We start from the raw sequence: 18,625 nt of genomic DNA on the forward strand, positions 1-18,625 counted from the left end.
CATATTGTATCAGAAAAGATTAGAGAAAGAGACCGAAAACATTCTTCCCTCGAGACATCACAACAACTCCAGCTTTTATGTCCACAACATGAACTTGTGTGAGGATGTGACGAATATTTGTCTAGGTGGGCGCATAAAAAAAGTGAAACTAATAAATAAAAATGTGATTTTTCTCCCCCCCCCCCTTCTTGCACGCATGGAGAATTGTCTTCCCACATAGGCTTAGGGAGCATGAACCGATTAAGACTGTGAGAGCTCAACGCTTTAGATAAGGCGCAAATGTTTTGTACATAAAAAGGAGATTCGGCGTGAGATCTTTTTTTTTTTTTTTTTCCTCGTAGATTATGTTTCCTGGCTTCACATATCAAGATGAAATAGAGCTCTAGTATTTTGACTTTAGCATGGTAGCAAACCTGTAGAAAAGAGGACAGACTTAAAGCTGACATCAGTCCCCGGACTGTTCTTTTTGTGCCTGCTACACGGAAATTGCAATTCCCTTTGAAATTTGTCAGACAACTATAAAGACATACTGAGAACATAAAGTAATATCTCTCACCATTTAATGTAGTAGTAAAAAATTCTGCAATCAAAAACAATGTATGCAAAAAAAAAAAAAAATCCCAAAATAGACACAGTAGTAATTGGAGGCTTGTTTTTTGGTGACAGATTTGATTTTAAACCAGATTTTGGCCCATTTAGGTCCTGAACTGCGTGAGCCTGCTGACACCAGGGGCGGAAGGCAATCACATTTCCTTATTAAACTATTACGTGTCCTGCGGCGTAATTGTTGTCCATATTGAAAGTGTGAATGTTTTTTTTTTTTTTGTAGGCAATGACAAGTGAAAATTGTGACGTTCGATTTTTGAGTGGGCTTGTTTCGTTAAAATCGATCGATGGAGGAAAGTGCGTGCATACAGATTCACTTCTGCCCAAATACACGAGTTTTGTCAGCTCAATGTTGTATTGATTGCATCGCTCACCTGTGAAAAAGAGTTTGGGAAGATGACAGGCCACAGGCGTTTGCTTTTCAAGTCTTTTTGTTCGTTGGTGGCGTCGTGTGACCGTGGCGGACTTCGACGGGCACGGCCGGCTGACGCCGTGTTCGTATCATTTTAATCAATGACACCATAATACATTTGTGATTTTTGTTTGTTTTGTTTTGTTTTTGTTTAGTATATTAAATTAGCCATTGACCAGAATTTAGCGATGCTGTTGTGTTAATGTGAGCGTGCTACGGAATATGATAGCTTGGCTTGAGCAAAGACAAAATGACACTCCATCCGTTGGCGTTCTTCAAACTCAGCGTTTACATCAATAGCGAGAAAGAAGACGCACAGGCATCCTTGGCAATCTTCCTTGGACACAAAGTCATGCATTTGAACAAAAAAACGAATTATACACGGATTATCTTCGATCCATAGATCATTTGTTCTTTTAATTTTCTGCAGGCAATCAAAAATCAAAAATAACGTATGCTCGTTACCAAACTTCCCAACCAATTCAATATTCACGTCGAATTCAGTACAGTGCCACGTTTTTTTTTCCCGTTTTGGATTTTTAATCTGAGCCAACAACAAAGTAATCCATCACTTTTGCACTTTTGATTGCCAAATGAAAATGAAAATAACAAATTGATACACAGATGAAAGCTAATCAGCATGGTCTTTTCCCGCACATGACTTTCTTCAGCCTTCTGGTTAGAGTGTGTAGCACCACCTGTCGATTTGGCATTTGGCTATTATGCTTAGATTAAGGATGCATAGATATGTATGGCATATTAATTACGACATTTGTTGATTTCTTGTCCCTGTTTAATGATGTGACAAACGAGCCATGACGTGATCCTAATAAATCAAAGACAACGTAGTCAATAAAAGTCGACTCCAGGACGGACTCCCCTTGAAAGTGTCCTGATTTTGCCTTTGGAGTCTTTTTTTAATTGAATTTAATTTCCCCCCCCACCCCTTGTCAGAATGTATTAAGATTAACCAATTATGCTGGTGGCCAACATTTTGGGAACGGTTACTCTAAAACGGCGACTCCAGAGCTGCATGCGGCTCTTTCATCCTTCTGCTCTGGCTCTCCCTGTGACGTTGGAAAATAAAGAACGAGTATTCACATTTACATTAGTTCATTCGTTTTTCAAATGTCATTCCGAATCTCAAGATGATGATGCTCTTAACATGAAATATTAGCATTAGAGTAAACTGTAGGAGCCAAGACAGAACTTGAACAGGTAAACTCCCCCCAAATGCGGAATAACTGGTAGTATTACTTGCTTTGCGATGTTCACAGCCTTGAGCCAGAGGATCTTGGTAAGCATTTATTTCCCGGATTGGTCAAAATAACCTGAATAAATAAAATCCCCTAACTATGGTTTAACTGTCCGATTCTCTCCATTTTCACTCGTAACAAACCAGAACAAGCTTCCCGGGTTAATGCCTGAGAGGTTCCCGTGGTGATTTATCAGACAAAATAGATGGTGATTATTTACCCAGAAAGAAAATGGCTGATGGGGTCTGTGGCTTTTTTGTTGTTTTTGTCCGCCTCTTTAAAGATTGAGGCCGTTCCCTTTTTGTGGCGAACGCGACACAAATGTAAAGAAGCGGGTCACGGCGAACCGGCACACTTTCCGCCGCGGTGACATTGAAATGTCATTCCGCCGAAGCACAGGCGCAATCAGGCGAGGCGCAGAGCTTTTCGGAGGCCGGCAGCTCGGGCTGGGAATGACATGTTGGGAATGGGGAATATTCCCAACCCTTCGACTCGCTGATGCCTCTTTTTTCTGAGAGGCTCAGACAGGCAGGCGGGGAGATGACAGCAGGAGAGAGTGATAGCGTGAGGCAAAGATGGAAAATGACAATATAATGTGATTTGATTTGTGGGCCTGGATGGCTCCTCAGTGATGTTGGTGAAGAGTAATGGCGACACAGGCGGGTGGAGGCGCAGGGCGAGGACACAGAGTTCATTTAGCATCCTGTGATGAGCGCGAGGCATTAGGCGGGCTCACTTTAGGCCGCTGATGTTGTTTTCTTACAGCAGGCCTTCTGGCGCCACGTCAGAAATATCTATGATTTACTGACGCCTAACTGGATGGCTATACCTCATATGCTAACTGCCTCGACAGTATTTGCTGATGGATCGTAAAGGCAGAAGCTATGCTAACTTGCCAAAGGGATTTGTAACTACGCTGGTGCCTTGAGATATGAGCCATCATTCGGCCGATTTCTTGCTTTGACGTGAGCAAAAACATTTTGTCCGAAGCTGTTAATTGCCCCTCCCAGTTGAGCTTCGCTGTCAAATTGCACGTTGTGTACTTAAGACTACTGCACAGCTTTATAGAAGGGCTAACAAATAGCACCGACGTCACACTGTTCGAAACCTTCAAGCAATGACTACTTGAACACAAACGCTGCAGCAACACTACTTTTCAGACGCGGTATTTATAGGACGCAAAGTCAACCGTCACATTTCGTCTCAGCTATGCGAAATCACATTGCACGTGCTAAATGAATCTATTTGCAAATATTCCTACCAGAATGTGTCAAATGAACTGTGGGACAATTTTGCACTTTTGGCAGACGCGGTCCGGTTCGTCAGTTATTTCCACGTCTGCTTGCGCGAGCAATCGCATTTGCACCAGTTTTTGCACACACAAACCTTTAGTAAATCAGGCCCTTAGTCTTATATGACTAGTAAGGTTACGGTTAGGATTAGGATTAGTAGGGCTCAGGTTAGGATTAGTTTCCAGTGGCCAACCGAGGCAAGGCTAACTTGTGGTTTTTCACGATACATTAAAAATGATCTTGGGCCTCCTTTAACGCATGAGAATTTGTCTATAGCATGACGCGTTGGGCAAAGCTTAGAATCGCACGGTTGTCTTGGGGGAGCTGAAGCACTTTGGTAAGAAATCCCCCATCAAGTCGCCCTCTCACATTGTTTCCTCTCAGGGCTCCGTCCAAACAACATGAATAAAGCACAACTGATTGTATTAGCCCCCTGTGACAGGGCCCCCCCCCCCCTTACGACTGTGTTAGCTCCACCTGTGTACCGCCGGCATGCAGAAAAGGGCCAGGATTAAAGTGAAGCCGCTCAGATCTTTTATTAGGTGAGGGACAGGTGGCTCCCACAGGTGGAGAATGGATTATTTCACTATCAGAAAAGGCAGCAGTACATTCACGGGCGTGTCAAAACAAGGGGGTCGTTTCATTGTAACCTTTGGAAAGGAGCAAGTAATAACCACGAGCGCACGTGATTGGTGCCTTTCGAGCACATGAATTAAGGGACAGGAAGTGTGACGGCCTCGTGCTTGAACCACACGGCTGCGGTGTCAACAAAGGTAGCGCAGCTCAGCCTCTGGCTCGCGGACATCGAGGCTGGGGACACGCCTTTGGTTCTACGTCATGACATCATGCGAAAGTCAAAGTCTAGGATTGATAACCCTAACACTGACCCTATTAAGCTTAACCCTACAAACAGTAACTTTAATCCTATTAACCTGAACCCTAACCCAACTAACCCTTCCACCAATAAACCTAACTCTACTCACCCTATTCCTTAGTCTAAGAACCTAATCAGAACCATACTGTACCTTGCCCTAATTCAACTAAACCTAACCCCTAAACCAAACCTATACATCGATCCCTTTTCTTGACCCTAACCTTACTAATGCTAACAATGATCGTTACCCTACTATCCATAACCCCACAAACCCTAACCACAACACTTACAGTTAGTAGGGTAAATTTTAGCGTTAGTGGGGTTTGGGTTAGGATTCTGATAAGTAGGATGAGGGTTAGTTGGGTTGCGGATTAGTGTCAGACATAGTAGATTAGTACAATGTCTTCTGCGGGCTGTGGGGCTTTTGTCCCTGCCTGGTTTGGGGGGGGTAGGAATGTTGGGGGAGTCCCGGGGTTGGTGCTGCAGGTCTGGGTGGGCTAGGTCTCTTCGTCGGTGGTTGTCTTCGTCAGTCCAGTCCTTGCGATTGCCAATTAGTCCTTGCGCTTTCAATACCCTCATCATCACCCATGGGACAAATTAGTTACTGTGGCTTTGCGGGCGAGGTCAAAGCGATGGGGTCAGCAGCACTGGGCCCTTGCGGCTCGGACAGAGTCCGATACCGCTAACGGATGATGATGGTTACAGCAGCTGGCTTGACCCTTCCAGGACTTTTCCTGCTAAGTCAAGGCCGGACCTTAGCATATAGTAATTTACCATCCCTGACACTGCGAATCCATTCGGGTCCATGGAGGATGCATCGAACAACAAATAAAAGCAGGCAGTGGATTAAGCCGAAGAGGATTCACGTGGCGGATAGCAGAGTCGCTTTATATTAAAGCTACTTTGCTGTCCGCTGTAATTGGCTGTGACGGGCTGCAATCAGACACACGCAGTGACTGATGATTCCTTCCAATCAAACTGAGTTCTGTGGCCTTTCCGAGTTGCCGTTGTCACGGACTAGGTAGCTAACAGTCAAGTTGCCGTGTTTTGCCACACGAGCCACACTCGGATTTCCATTAAAGTGGTCTCCCGTAAGCTAGTTAGTATAGCCAAGCATCCAATTTAGAAAGACATCCAACCAAGTTTAGAAACATACCCAACTTATTTCAGTAGGCTTCTTAAAAGTTTGTCTCTGGAAGCTAAAATCAATGCATTTGGTTCACACATGGATTTTCTTCTCCATGGGAAAATACTGTTTTTATTTAGAAGCAAACCCTATCTCACTGTTTTGTTTTCATAACGTCGCCTCAAAAACTCCTGGAAAATGTACATACTATATCAAATACAGCCACGCAAACCAGGACATTTTCACCAAATTGAGCAAGAATTACATCTTATTTCAGTAGCATTGTTCAAGGTTTTGTCTTTGGAGGCTTAAATTGCTGAAATATTTACGTCTGCATCGATAAAATGCCTTTAGAATTTGCGAGTAGCAAAACCTATCTATCTCCCTGTGAGGTTCCTAAAAAATAGCACCACTGTACGTGATTGCCTCAATACTTTTTACAAAGAAAGTCCAATTACGCTTTGCTAACAGCTACGATTTGCCTACAGGCGATCCAGGCCTGTGCTGCTAAAGATACACATAATAATGCAAATCCAAGGCACTCTATTGAATGGTGGAACGGAATCCCCGCTGTCGTATTGGCTCCTCGGCTCCGACAACAATAAGATACCCCGCTTGCGTTGTTTGCGTCTCAGCAGGACGTAGCGTGTACGGAAATTGAAGTGCGTCAAAGCATCAAAATCGATTACAAGCGTCAGCTGTCATAACACCATGTTGTTGCGGTGAGAGTAGCCAATAATCATATTTATTTCAGCTTATGAGGATGCTGTTGTGCCACTGCAATTAAATCCCAGTTAACACATAGTTAGAGAAGGTAATAAAGATAATAAACCGTGCTTTCTGAAATTATTTTGAGATTTTTAAATGTTGCCCCATATCGGAAAATCATTTTGGGATTTTTATTTTATTGTATTTTTTTTTTAAATATAGTATAATCCTCTTTTTACAATCGAGCTTACCTCGGTTTGACACGTGGGCTAATTACCTATTGAACAGAATGTGTTTCATACAGTTGAGTTGTCTTTTGACACATGAGCTGTTCAGGTTGACCCTCACTAAAAAGCAACTGACGTTCACATCAAGACACATCGAGACAAAAGCAGTCAAATTCCTGCAATGAAACAGATTTCTGTGCCAAAATAAGACCGGCTCGAGACAAACTGCACTGTTGATACTTTATGACATGCTTAAAATGGCAATTACGATTCAGGGATTATAAAGATTGTTTTCTGTTGCTTTTGGATATATTTTCAAATCCTTTTCCGGAAGGCGACTCGGAGTTCGCTCTGTGTCAATCACGGAGGGAAACTTTTTTTGGGGGGCTTTTGTGAGCGAAGGAGCCATTTTCAAGTCGGCCGTGTCGTCCAATGATATCGCTTTAGTATGCAAATGTCTTTGTGGAGAGCCGGCTCTTTTATTCTTTTTGCGGTAAAAGGCCAGTTCAAGCCGAGTGCGCTTCCTCAGATGATGAAGTCTGCATGGTGAGCGAAGCCTGTGGGGGGAAAGTCAACAGATCAATGAGATTATTGAAGAGGCGTCAGAAAAGGTTCACGTGTGACCCGAAGGTGTGTTTCTTAGCGAGTCGCGGACACACGCGCTCAGTTTCAGGTCCGAACAAAACTGAAAACGGCCTCTCTTGATTGCAGCGAAGCAATGCAGCGAATTGCAACTCGCTCTAATCTCAGAACTTTAAATTGGTGCAAAGAGAGTTTGAGTTTGCGAGGTCATCAAACTATGCCACCAATAATGAAAAATCCCAACTTTCACGATTTATCGCTGACCATTTGTCTTGTATGTGGGGTGCGTCAGAAAAGTTCTCGGACTGCTTTGATGAAAGCTATATTTCAACTGCAAACTACAAGTCCAGTCGTCGCGGCCGTCTGGATGTCGTCCACGTCTTCGAAACGGGCCCCTTAAGGGTTGGGAAAGAGGAAAATCAATGAAGAGCTCAACCACCGTTGACTCAACCTCTCTTACCCTATGCCATTTTTATGTCATGTTATCATCTCGAGAGGTTGAAAAAAAGTCTGTTTTGACAAAGTACGTAGTGGAAAGTACAAGAAAAAAGTAATAATGCACCCATATGCAAATATGAACGCTCGAGGGGACACCTGAAAATCGACGAAATTTTTGACGTACAGGTGGTAGGTACCCTCCCAAAAAAGCAAAAAAAAACAAAAAAACCAGTGAGGAAATATCTCAAATGTTATCATGACCATAAGGTTCATTCACACCGAGTGCTTTCGAGTCACGAGACGCTAAAACAGCTGACGGCCCTCTCGGAATTTAAGAGGCCACTTGGTTAAAGTGGATTAAAAGGTGAAACATTTTCGAGTGTCTACAAGCACTTTTAAACCTCCACAATTCCTTCAACGTCAAGTGGTAAAGGCCAAGATGGCGCATCACTGCTGGCCTACATAGAGAAAATGAAACTAACAGTACGTCATAAAATGTTCAAATAGAACAATATAATAAAGGAATCAATGATTTTGTCAAAATGTTTGAAAAAAATGCAACAAAGCCAAGTTGTGCACACGTTCCCTAGTGAAAAGCACAGCTTGTATTTTCTGGCTGGGAATACTATCATGCGACATCGGTTAAACCTTCCGATGAGCTTGTGATCTAACGTGAATTTTCTGCATTAGTTCGGTGTATGAGCTGTCCGTTATCGGTCAATTTAGATTATTGCAAAGGATTCCCTTCTTGTGTGATTTAAAAAAATATTTTTTACAAAAATATCAATGACGTCATCAGCGACGAGTCGACGTCTACTCAACTTTCATCACATTGGTATTGACTTGAAAAAATCTGAAGACACGCATACCGATAATCAGGTTAGTTTGGGCATTTTTCTCCTCTTCTGATCAAAATCAGCAAAAACAGCAAAACCCACATTATCGGACATCTCAAAAAGATTATCCCGACGGCTGTGAGATATATACAGTTGGGGCCTGACAAATGAAAATGTTACAATTAATATTAACGATGGCAAGTCATCCAATCTGGTAGTGACCTGAAGATGATGCTGTTGCCAGACACAAATAGAGGAGCAAGTGATTGTGTTGTGATTAGGGCTGGGAATAAAAGTCGAACAACTTGGTTTAGTCGACTTCAAAAAATAGGACGACACAAAATTTCTGCCTCGAAGTTCCGCCGGGACAAAAAAAACAAACAAACAAACAAACAAACGCAAAACAAAAGTTTCGCCTGGAACTATGATTGCGCCGCCGGAACCCATGTTTCACACGAACATTTATTGCAGACGGACGCATTTGGGCCAATGATAAATGTTGCAAAAAGTGACAAAGGAGCGTCTGTAAGTGATTTTTAAGACACTGTTATTTTTGTAATGTGCATTTTACATAAGTATGAGTGAGTGGAATGGTAGTTAGCAATTCTTTGACCTAAAATAGTCATAGCTAGCGCGCTAATGCTAATCGCGAATTGCTAACCGTTTAGCATTTTGCTGTGTCAAATTTTGTATACCAAATGTATACCTTACACTCAACATGTGCAGTTTAAGGACAGAAGTCCCTCGTTCATAAATGAGAATAAAATGCATGTTATTTTTTTTTTAGTAATCGTGTGGCGGTGATTATTATTCGATGAATTTATCAATAATCAATAGGAGAATCGATTCTAAAAAGATTCAATAGTGACAGTCCTAGTTGTGTTTTTAAAATGTCATCTCACAAGTCATTGACTGTCATAAAAATAACATGGAGAAGAGCTTGCCACCTTAATCTAGCTTCTTCCATATAATTCAATTTGTCTGTCGTCTGGATGCCGTATTGGTCTGTGGCACTATTCTGCCTCCCACAGGTCAGTCTTGGTACAATGTTAGGTATGTATGTGATTTGCTGTGTTGGCCAACTGGAGTGTGCCGTATGCGAAACGCGCAATAAGCAAACACTGTTTTTTTTTTTTGGTTTTTTAAAAAATCCTCCTCATGTGTGGGGTGTCTCACATTTAAAAAATATCGGTTAAAATGTTAAAAATGGTTCTTTGTGTAGCTCCCGGAGTCAAATGCCAGCACGTTCTTCCAGGACCTTCTCTTCAACTGACATATGTCCTCCACACTTGGCCAGGGGCCACCTGGGCTACTGTGGGTGCCCCCACCTCCATCGCCAATAGCTTCGGGCGACGTTTTCCATCTTGTTTCCTCTGTAGTCGGGCTTTAAAGGAGCACCCCTCAAAGACGCACTTGGCTCCCCTGATACTAACACAGCGGATCTCCCCGTATACGATAGTGAATGTCACCCGTGCGTTGCGATTGCGACGATCAAAACGCTTTGTTTGTGTCTGTAATGACCTTGATCAGACAAACGACTTCTTCTTCTTAAACCATCCTGACGTGGTTGCTGTGGTGATGTTTTGCGACATAAAAAAGCAGATGGGGTACGCGGAGGGCTAGATAATGACGCACGGGATGCAGGCGCGACAAAAGCACTGCGCGCCTCGCCAAGGCCACGGATTTAACAGCCGCTCGTATTTTTAAGGCGGCGATTGTATTGAGTGGCACCAAGCGATCAAATCGCACAACAATTACAACCACCTCGGTTGTGCTCTGTGGGACATAGTTTCCTGTTCGCGCCTAACTCTTTTTTTTTTTTTTTTTTTTCACGCCCGGACTTGCACATTGTTCCTCTACACAGATTCTCGAGTCCAGACCTCTGACACAAACACCACACGTAAGCTGGGAATGAATGCAGAAACACTGAAAACGCGCGATTCACTGACAGCTGAGACTGGCTTCAAATTAGACTTGTGAATGAATGTCATTGTAATCCGTAAAAAAGATACAGAACACTTTCAATTTGAAAGTGCCTTGCCTTCGACTCCGGATACACATTTTGAAGGAGCGCATGTTTTTTTTAAAATTCCGTATGAAATAAATCTAATAGAAATAATGTAATCACAACACTGTGTTTATGACTCAATGCATATTTTGGAGCTCTCTCAATAAAAATGCGGGTGTGCCTACCGTGTAGATCAGCAGTCCTCAACCTTTTTTGCACCACGGACTAATTTTATGGCGACAACCAGTATTTGATGGACTGTTACGGTCCGTAGTATTTCATGGCTGTTAAAATGTATTGCCAGTGTGTTTGTAAGTTCATCTGTGTGTGCTGGTGCTTTGCTGAGAATCTCTCACTGCTCCTCTCTGATTGGTGGCCCTCGTTCGCGATGCGACCCACCAATCGGTGCCAAGGAGGCCTGATTGCAGATTGGATCACAGGAATGCACCATTGTCACCACTGTGGTTAAAAAGCACTTGCTGGCTATGATTTAATGTGAGTAGCCATTCTCTGTGTCTTTCATATCCTTTCCTTCGTATCCTTATTTTGTCTTCCACAAAAACAACAAAAGCTTGTATTTTAATACCTGCCGAGAACATGCTTGAAGCAGAATTGCCCCTCGCAGAGAGAGAGAGAGAGAGAGAGAGAGAGAGAGAGAAAGGCTGCTAGCGCCCATATAATACGCCAATAAATATCAGCTAAAACGCTGCAATAGCCGACTTACAGCCCCTCTCTGATTACCGCAATAAAATGTGTTTTGTTTAGTCTCTCTGGGACCCCTGCTCAAGATTATTTAGGTCATAAGCACTGGTGCGGCATGTTATTGGTCTGGCTGGAGATTTGACAGGGACAGGCCACATTTTACGGGTTGCTCCACCAAGAGTGTGTAGCTGGCATGAAGGTGCGAAGCTTTTGCCTCTTACGCACATGGAAGCATATGGCCTTATTCGGTATGCCTCTGCTCCACAACATAGTTCGAGATTACAGTGAATCCTCACCAATATGCGGTTTGCTATTGTTTTTCTGGAACCTATCCTCAGCTACTTGCTAAAATCTCCCCCTCTTGCAAGTCTCGGCTTAGTTTTGTGCTCTTTGTGTAACGCCATAAAATGCCACAAGATGCCGTCAAAGCTCCGGTTCATAGGAAAGTAATAATTTGACGTCAACAATTGTGACGTGTGTGTGTGTGTGATTATAGCCTAAGTTTAGCCATTGTTCTTAATGGAAATTACGGCAACAAACGTAACCAACATATTTTGGAAAAAACTGGAGCTAACTTTAGCATAATTTAGTGAAGACTGAGTAGGATTGTTTTCGTTATAGATTCATTATCTCGGAGTGCCTGTGAGGCATGCGATGGTTTAACAAGATGATGGCTAGAGAACAGCCGGCAGATCTCCCTGAATACAGTCCATTATTATTAATTATGAATAATATCGTCCTGCTGTGCATGAGCTGCCTGATGAATGACTCCGTAATGAAATGAAGAATTAAATGCTATATCGGTATCAACAAACAACAGCACTTCTGCATTGGGTTGTGGTAAACGGCAGCATAAGGCTGCATCAATGTGGTAGAACAGAGCCAAACGACAATTTGATTGGAAGCTGTTTGTTAAAAAGCTACGATACATTAATCTCCGCACGTCATCTGAAATAAATAAGGCGAGCGGTATCCACTCCATCCAATCCCGATGTTCGTGCGGCTCCATTAATCCTCTCGTTCGCTCAGTCCTTGAAATACTTTCCAATTTCTCCCCCATGTGAGTCCTCTGAGGCATTGGCAACGTAGTGGCTCGAGCACGAGGGAAGAAAAAGATTGATTTTCCCATCATCACTTGAAATAGCATATTTATTGATCGCATATAGGAAGGGTGGGAGCGCTCGGGGGTGAGATTGGTCGCAGCGCTCAGCCGCTTGTTTGGGTCAGCTCGGGGTCTGCGGAAAGGTTGGAGAGTTCACTTCAGGGGTGTAACATGGGTGCAAGCCATCAACTTTAGTGAATTTTAGCGGACATCTCTCATGACAGGAAGCCCGAAAAAGTCCCAAGTATGCATGTCAGAAATTGAACAGGAAGTCAGTCCTTTTGGTTATAAGTAGCCATATTGGGTGAGTTCCGGTGCTCGTACTTTGACCAACTCCAACTTGGGAATTTGCTGAAAGGAGCCCCATCACAATTTTTTGCATACGCCATCGAATGTGGGCGGAGCAATTTTACCAATCGACACACAGTTGTGTGGACATGTCTATAAATACAAGGCGCACGAAAAAGTCTCAAGGACCCATGACCAAAACTGAACAGGAATTTGGCCGTTTGGCTTTGAAGCAGCCATTGCCATCAAATTCCAGGGCTCGTTTTGTCAGTTTAACAAAGTCCTGCCGTACATTTCCTCCAAATGAGGCCCCGATTGGAAGCAGGAATCTTGGACAGATGGGCAATACGGGATTGCTATTTTTTCCCTTCACCATGTATTGTGTGTGGGTGGTGCATTGTGTCAAAGTTAAATGATTGTTTTGAGGATTCTTGATAAATCAAAATGTAAAAAAAAGCTCCCAACATCAAACAGGAAGTTAACCATTTCGGTTTGAAACTGAAGGGGGCGCAAGGGCCCGTTCGTCACTGCATGACTCAGGTGATAGAGTGGTTATCTCCCAACCCAAAGGTTGCCGGTTCAATCCCGAGTCCCCGTGACCATGTCAAAGTGTCCTTGAGCAAGATGCTGAACCACCCGCATACTCCTGTTGCTGCGTCGTCAGTAGGTGAATGAGGAGACAGTTTGAAAGTACCTTGAAGGCAGAAAAGCAGTATAAAAGTGTGAGGCCATTTAGCGTTGAAATCTGTAATTATGTCATATCTGCTCTAATCTGTGGCGCTGATATGACTGACATTATATTACAGAGTGAAGTTGAGGCAAGTCGGTTCCTCAATGCAGTCGCCGCAGTCCATTTTCGTCGCAAAATCAATAGGATTTAACTCCAGAAATCAAACCAATTCCTCCCGCAGGGCGCAAAGTAAATAAGCACCAAGGTCTTTATGTTGCCTTCAATGTGAGAGTGTTGGCTATCGACAAGGCTGACCTTTGAGGAAACACACGAGAACACCAACAAGATGAAGGCATCGTGGCGGTTTATTAACATTATTGAACAAACCGGCGCAGCGCATGTGAACTTTGCACCAGGATTTCGGCCCTTTTCAGGACTTCCACCCATACAAACTCCCCCGAGGGAATTCACCCGATCCAAAACAAATCTGAACCCTGAACCGTCTATACTGGACAAATGTTGGAAAGTAAGCACCCGCGCTGTGAAATGTGCAGGTCGTCGGTCATTTGAAGTTGAATTTCAATTCCATGGGTCAATCAGAATGAACCTCTCCAAGGGAATTAACCCAACTGCCACACAAATTTGTTAGAAAGCATTCGCATCTGCCGCCAGTGTGATCTATTGACACAAAACCCGACACGCATGTATATCGTGACAGGACACTTGATTCATGGAAATTTCATCGTGATTTCAATTTTGGCTTCTCACGGTCATAAAAAACACATTATAATCGTAGTACTTTCTTAATGTGTGGAACTCCATGCATGCACCACACTTTCCCAAAGAGGTCACGATGCGCACTGCAGTCGTGTATTTTAATTTTATTGCTATTATTTTCATATATCATTATTTTAGTTGTTTCCTAATTTATTTTGTGGTTATTCTTTCAAGTTATATTGAAAGTCAAGTTTTGGTAGTTTAATGCAAACTAGGTTTGAAAGCAATGAATAATCGGGTTTATTCATCGTAATTTCCAAATCAATCCAAATAGTCGTGATTTATTATTATTATTTTTTTCCATAATCGCCCAGCCCCACAGGACGCACGAAAATCAAATAAGAAGCGATGCTGTGAAACACACAGTTAGTCTGCCATTTTGGTTTGAAGGTGCCGTTTTGAGGGATTTTGTAGATTTTCACAGACAGCCAATTCCCACATGTAATTACCGCCGATAATTTCCTGCCGCAGCACCGTCGCCTACCTGAACCAATTGCAAGCTTATTATACACACCCTGCCACGATAAATAACTTTAGCCGCAGCGTCTGGGGAGCAATCAAGGCTTCTTAATAACTCGTATAAACACAGTCTGACCGTGACAATGCTCGGCTCGAGTTATTTTCTATCACTGTATACAAAAGCTTCAATCTATTAGTTTTATCCTTTAATGCAACTATTCCGTCATTTAGAGTTTGATGCCGGAAACACAAAAGATGGGATAGGGGCATGTTTACCACTTTGTCACATCACCTTTCCTTTTAACGACACTCAGAAGCATTTGGGAAGTGAGGACAATACATGTCGAAGTTTTGGAGGTGGAATTCTTTCAAATTCTTGATTGTTGTACAACTTCAGTTGCTCAACAGTCCAGAGTCTTGGTTATTTGGATTTTATGCTTCATAATGCGCCACAGGTTTTCATTTTCTATTTGGTTATCACTTTGATTTATCAATCTGCCGCATATCACGTCAATGTTTGCGCCATTTACCTCAAAAGCATTTCTTCAACTAGACACGAGTTCTCTTGTCGTCTCAATAGTAGTACAAAACAAATCCGCCTCGCAAGCTAATTCAAAAGTGAAAAAAAACAAGTCAAAAAATAACATCTTTTATAGTCGCAGAAGAGCATGTTATTACTCGGCGATGGGACTCGGCTGCGTGGCTGACTTTCATCTGCAAAAAAAGCCCCCTCTTTGTCTTTTCCTTTCCTTTTATTGCTGTGAGAAGAAAAAGAAGTACAAGAAGAAAAAGAAGAGGACAATCATTGTTCTTTCATCTCATTTCAGCCCAAAAGAGCCCAGCTGGGGACTCGTTGTGTGCGAAGAATAGGCTACATCGTGAGAGCTAGCGATGGCTTTGGGACGGTTCTGCTGGACGTTTTGTGAAAGACAGCCACTCAGGGAGGACTTGAGGTGAGTCAATACCTAAAGGATACTGTATGAAATAAACATACAAAATGTGTCCATTTTGGAATACAGCAGCATCACAATTCCAACACAATCAAATGACAAAATGAGTCTTACTCAGCAAGCATGCTACCACTTTTCCAGCCTGAACGGCTACTCAAGGAGGACTTGAGTTAAGTCTTTTCATTACGCAGGGCAACCAAAAAATAGCATTAATGCGAAATGTTTGCAATAGCATCGCCATCTTTTGTTGGCAAAATCTGAGTCTGAATCAGCGGGTGTGCTGTTAATTTGACCAGTCCAAACGACAACGAAATGATGACCTCAGATGTGTCTGGGTAAAACTATGCCAAGGAATGAATGTTTGTGCCCTGTGGATTAAATGACAAACATCAAGAAAATATGCTCATACATTTAAAAAAACAAACAAACAAACAAGCAAACAAGTAGATCTATTCAGGCATATATTCTTCATGAAAAATGACTAATATTTCTGCAGCTTACTAAATCTTCTTCCTGTGTGTCTCTGTGTCTGTATTATTCTGCCCCCTGGTGGCCAAGGTGCAAATGCCAAAAAAAGCAGCACAATGTCCATTGAATTGAAGCAAAATAATGTGGCAAAACATTTTTAATTTTCTGTTCTATTTAATCATGTCATTACTGTATGTTTTTATGAAATACAATATTTATAGAGGGCTGTTTTTTTCCTATTTTTGGAATGAAAAGGTTTGTGTTTTCTGAGAGGCCTGAACTGATTAATGGCATTGCCATTGACATAAAACGGAAAAGATCTGTTCTCATAAAAGGCTTTGAAAGCACACCATGTAATTTTCACTGTGGCCAGTAGGAGCCGTTGCACATACGGAGAGCAGACCGTGAAGCAGCAAGACTAACACAATCAATAATGAATGGCAAAGCAGACACACACACAGTTTGCATCCATGCACGTCGTGTGCACGTGATGTTTGACTTTGAAGAATTTCCATTTGGCGCCGTCTGCTCTGCTTAAATAGACGCTGAGCTGCCTCCAGAAAGTGGAGGCAAAATTTGGATCAGCTTCGCAAAAAAAAAAAATCTTCATCACCTTGCAGATGACGTGCAAAGTCTTTACACAATCAGATATTTTTTCATCTGGCAGAGGACAATCAGCCTTTGACACGTGCAGAGTTGTGAAAGGCTCAACCACAAAATCCTTTGTGGTTGAATGCTAGTGTCTTCTAGAATACTGTATATATCTCAGTGGACACTTCAATAGGTATGCCTGTACAATCCAAAGAGATCAAATGCAGGAGCTGCCTTTGTAACAAAAATGAAAAAAAAAAAAAAAAAAAAAAATCAATTTCATTCGTGTACTGATTCACACCAGAAAGCAGTGTCAGGGAAAAAGTGGCTAAATTTTCATTTCTTTTGGGCATGCTGAAGTTCGGTCAGATTTTGTTTCTGGATATAGTTCGGTTTATCTGCATAAATGTTTTACAACCCCTATTCCAATGAAGTTGGGACGTTGTGTTAAACATAAATAAAACAGAATACAATGATTTGCAAATCACGTTTGAGCTATATTTAACTGAATACACTACAAAGACAAGATAATGTTTAATGTTCAAACTGATAAACTTGATTGTTTTTAGCAAATAATCATTAACTTCGAATTTTATGGCTGCAAAATTAAATATCTTGTCTTTGTAGTGAATTCAATTAAATATAGGTTGAACATGATTTGCAAATCATTGTATTCTGTTTTTAATTATGTTTAACACAACGTCCCAACTTCATTGGAATTGGGGTTGTAGAATGGTCATGCCAATAGGAAGCATACATACAGCATGAATATCAATGGTCCAGGGACAGACCCCTGTGTCACCCCGTGACAAAGTTGAACTTAAGCTTTTCACGAGCAATTTTCCTAAATTAACTTTTTGAAAGTCATGGTATTAAAGTTAAAATGCAGTGCCCTTCTCCAATTGTTATATTTTTGCACATTTCCCCCTCTTTAATGTTTAAGATCATCAAACAAATGTAAATATCAGACAAATTTAACCCAAGTGAACTTCAAATGCTGTTTTTAAATGTTGATTTCATTTATTGATTAATAAGAAAAAACAATATTCAAAGTTACCTGGCCCCCTAAACCTAATAAGTGGTTGGGCCATTCTCAGGAGCAAAAACTCAAATCAAGCGTTTTCTATAACTAGCAATGAGTCTTTCACATCCCTGTGGAGAGATTTTGGCCCACTCTTCCTTGCAGAATAGTTTGAATTCAGCAAAAATGGAGGATTTTCGAGCGAACGGCCTTCTTTAGGTCATGCCACAGCATTTCAATCGGATTCAAGTCTGGACTTTGACTAGGCCACTCCAAAACGTTTTTTTTACATTTTTATTTTTATTTTTGAAAAGCCATTCAGAAGTTGACTTGCTGGTGTGTTTTGGATCATTATCTTGCTGCAGAACCCAAGTGCGCTTCAGTTTGAGGTCACAAACTGATGGCTGGACATTCCCTTCAGGATTTTCCGTTAAACACCAGAATTCATGGTTCTATCAATCACAGCAAGTTGTCCAGGTCCTGGAGGTGAAAAGCAGCCCAAGACCATCACACCACCGCCATGTTTGACTTTCAGTATGATGTTCTTTTTCTGAAATGCTGTGCTACAAGGCATTGAGAAGGGGGCCGATACTTTTATGAAATGGTTTTCACGTAATGTTGTTACACTCATGTTAATGTAGCATCATTACACTTATGTTCATGTAACCTTAATGTAGCTTTTTAAATATAACCTGGTTAGAGTAACTTTGCTGGCTTATTTACAGATTTTTGGGGAACACAGCCTCCGTTACTCGCTGGAAAAACTCACCTATTCTGTTTTTGTGCTCAGACCAAAACAATAACATCATTTGAAGTGAGTTGAGGAGCTTCATTTAGACAACAGTAGTCTTTGCCAACCATCTTGGTTGGGATGGGGATTTTGGGCGTTGTAACCCTAACGAATACGTGATATTTCAAGAAATTGTCCATTAATGAGCTTTGACTTTTGCATTTGATTTTGTGAGAACGGAGGGTGGAATTTGAGCATTTCTGCAAACCTGTGTTTCTCCTTGGTTGTTTATTTGCATTACTGCCATCAAGTGGACTGGAGTAACTCTGCACTCGTTCCCTTGAGCGGCCGGCCTGATGCGGTGTCTGCATTTGCTTCCATTTGTTTTCTCTGACTCAAATTGAGATAGTGCCTTTCCAATATTCATCACTTGCACCTGCCAAGTCATTGCAATTCCCTTCAAAACTTGTTTCTGCCGTGCCAGTTTGTGTACGACGAGTGT

General features: G+C 42.0%; 1 protein-coding gene across 3 annotated transcripts in view; it reads left to right on the forward strand.

Annotated features, from left to right (window-relative positions):
• Positions 1-18,625, forward strand: part of lingo2 (leucine rich repeat and Ig domain containing 2) — a 289,552-nt gene that overhangs the window by 16,838 nt on the left and 254,089 nt on the right. For 2 of the 3 annotated variants that reach the window (XM_061787551.1, XM_061787553.1), the window contains exons 1-2: positions 8,798-8,882; positions 15,191-15,316. The gene's annotated coding sequence lies outside the window, so the exon portion shown is untranslated. Of the gene's footprint in view, positions 1-8,797; positions 8,883-15,190; positions 15,317-18,625 lie in introns of those variants that run through there. The other variant, XM_061787552.1, reaches the window with a different exon arrangement.

The sequence above is a fragment of the Phyllopteryx taeniolatus genome, chromosome 10 (assembly GCF_024500385.1).
Source record: "Phyllopteryx taeniolatus isolate TA_2022b chromosome 10, UOR_Ptae_1.2, whole genome shotgun sequence".
NCBI lineage: Eukaryota > Metazoa > Chordata > Actinopteri > Syngnathiformes > Syngnathidae > Phyllopteryx > Phyllopteryx taeniolatus.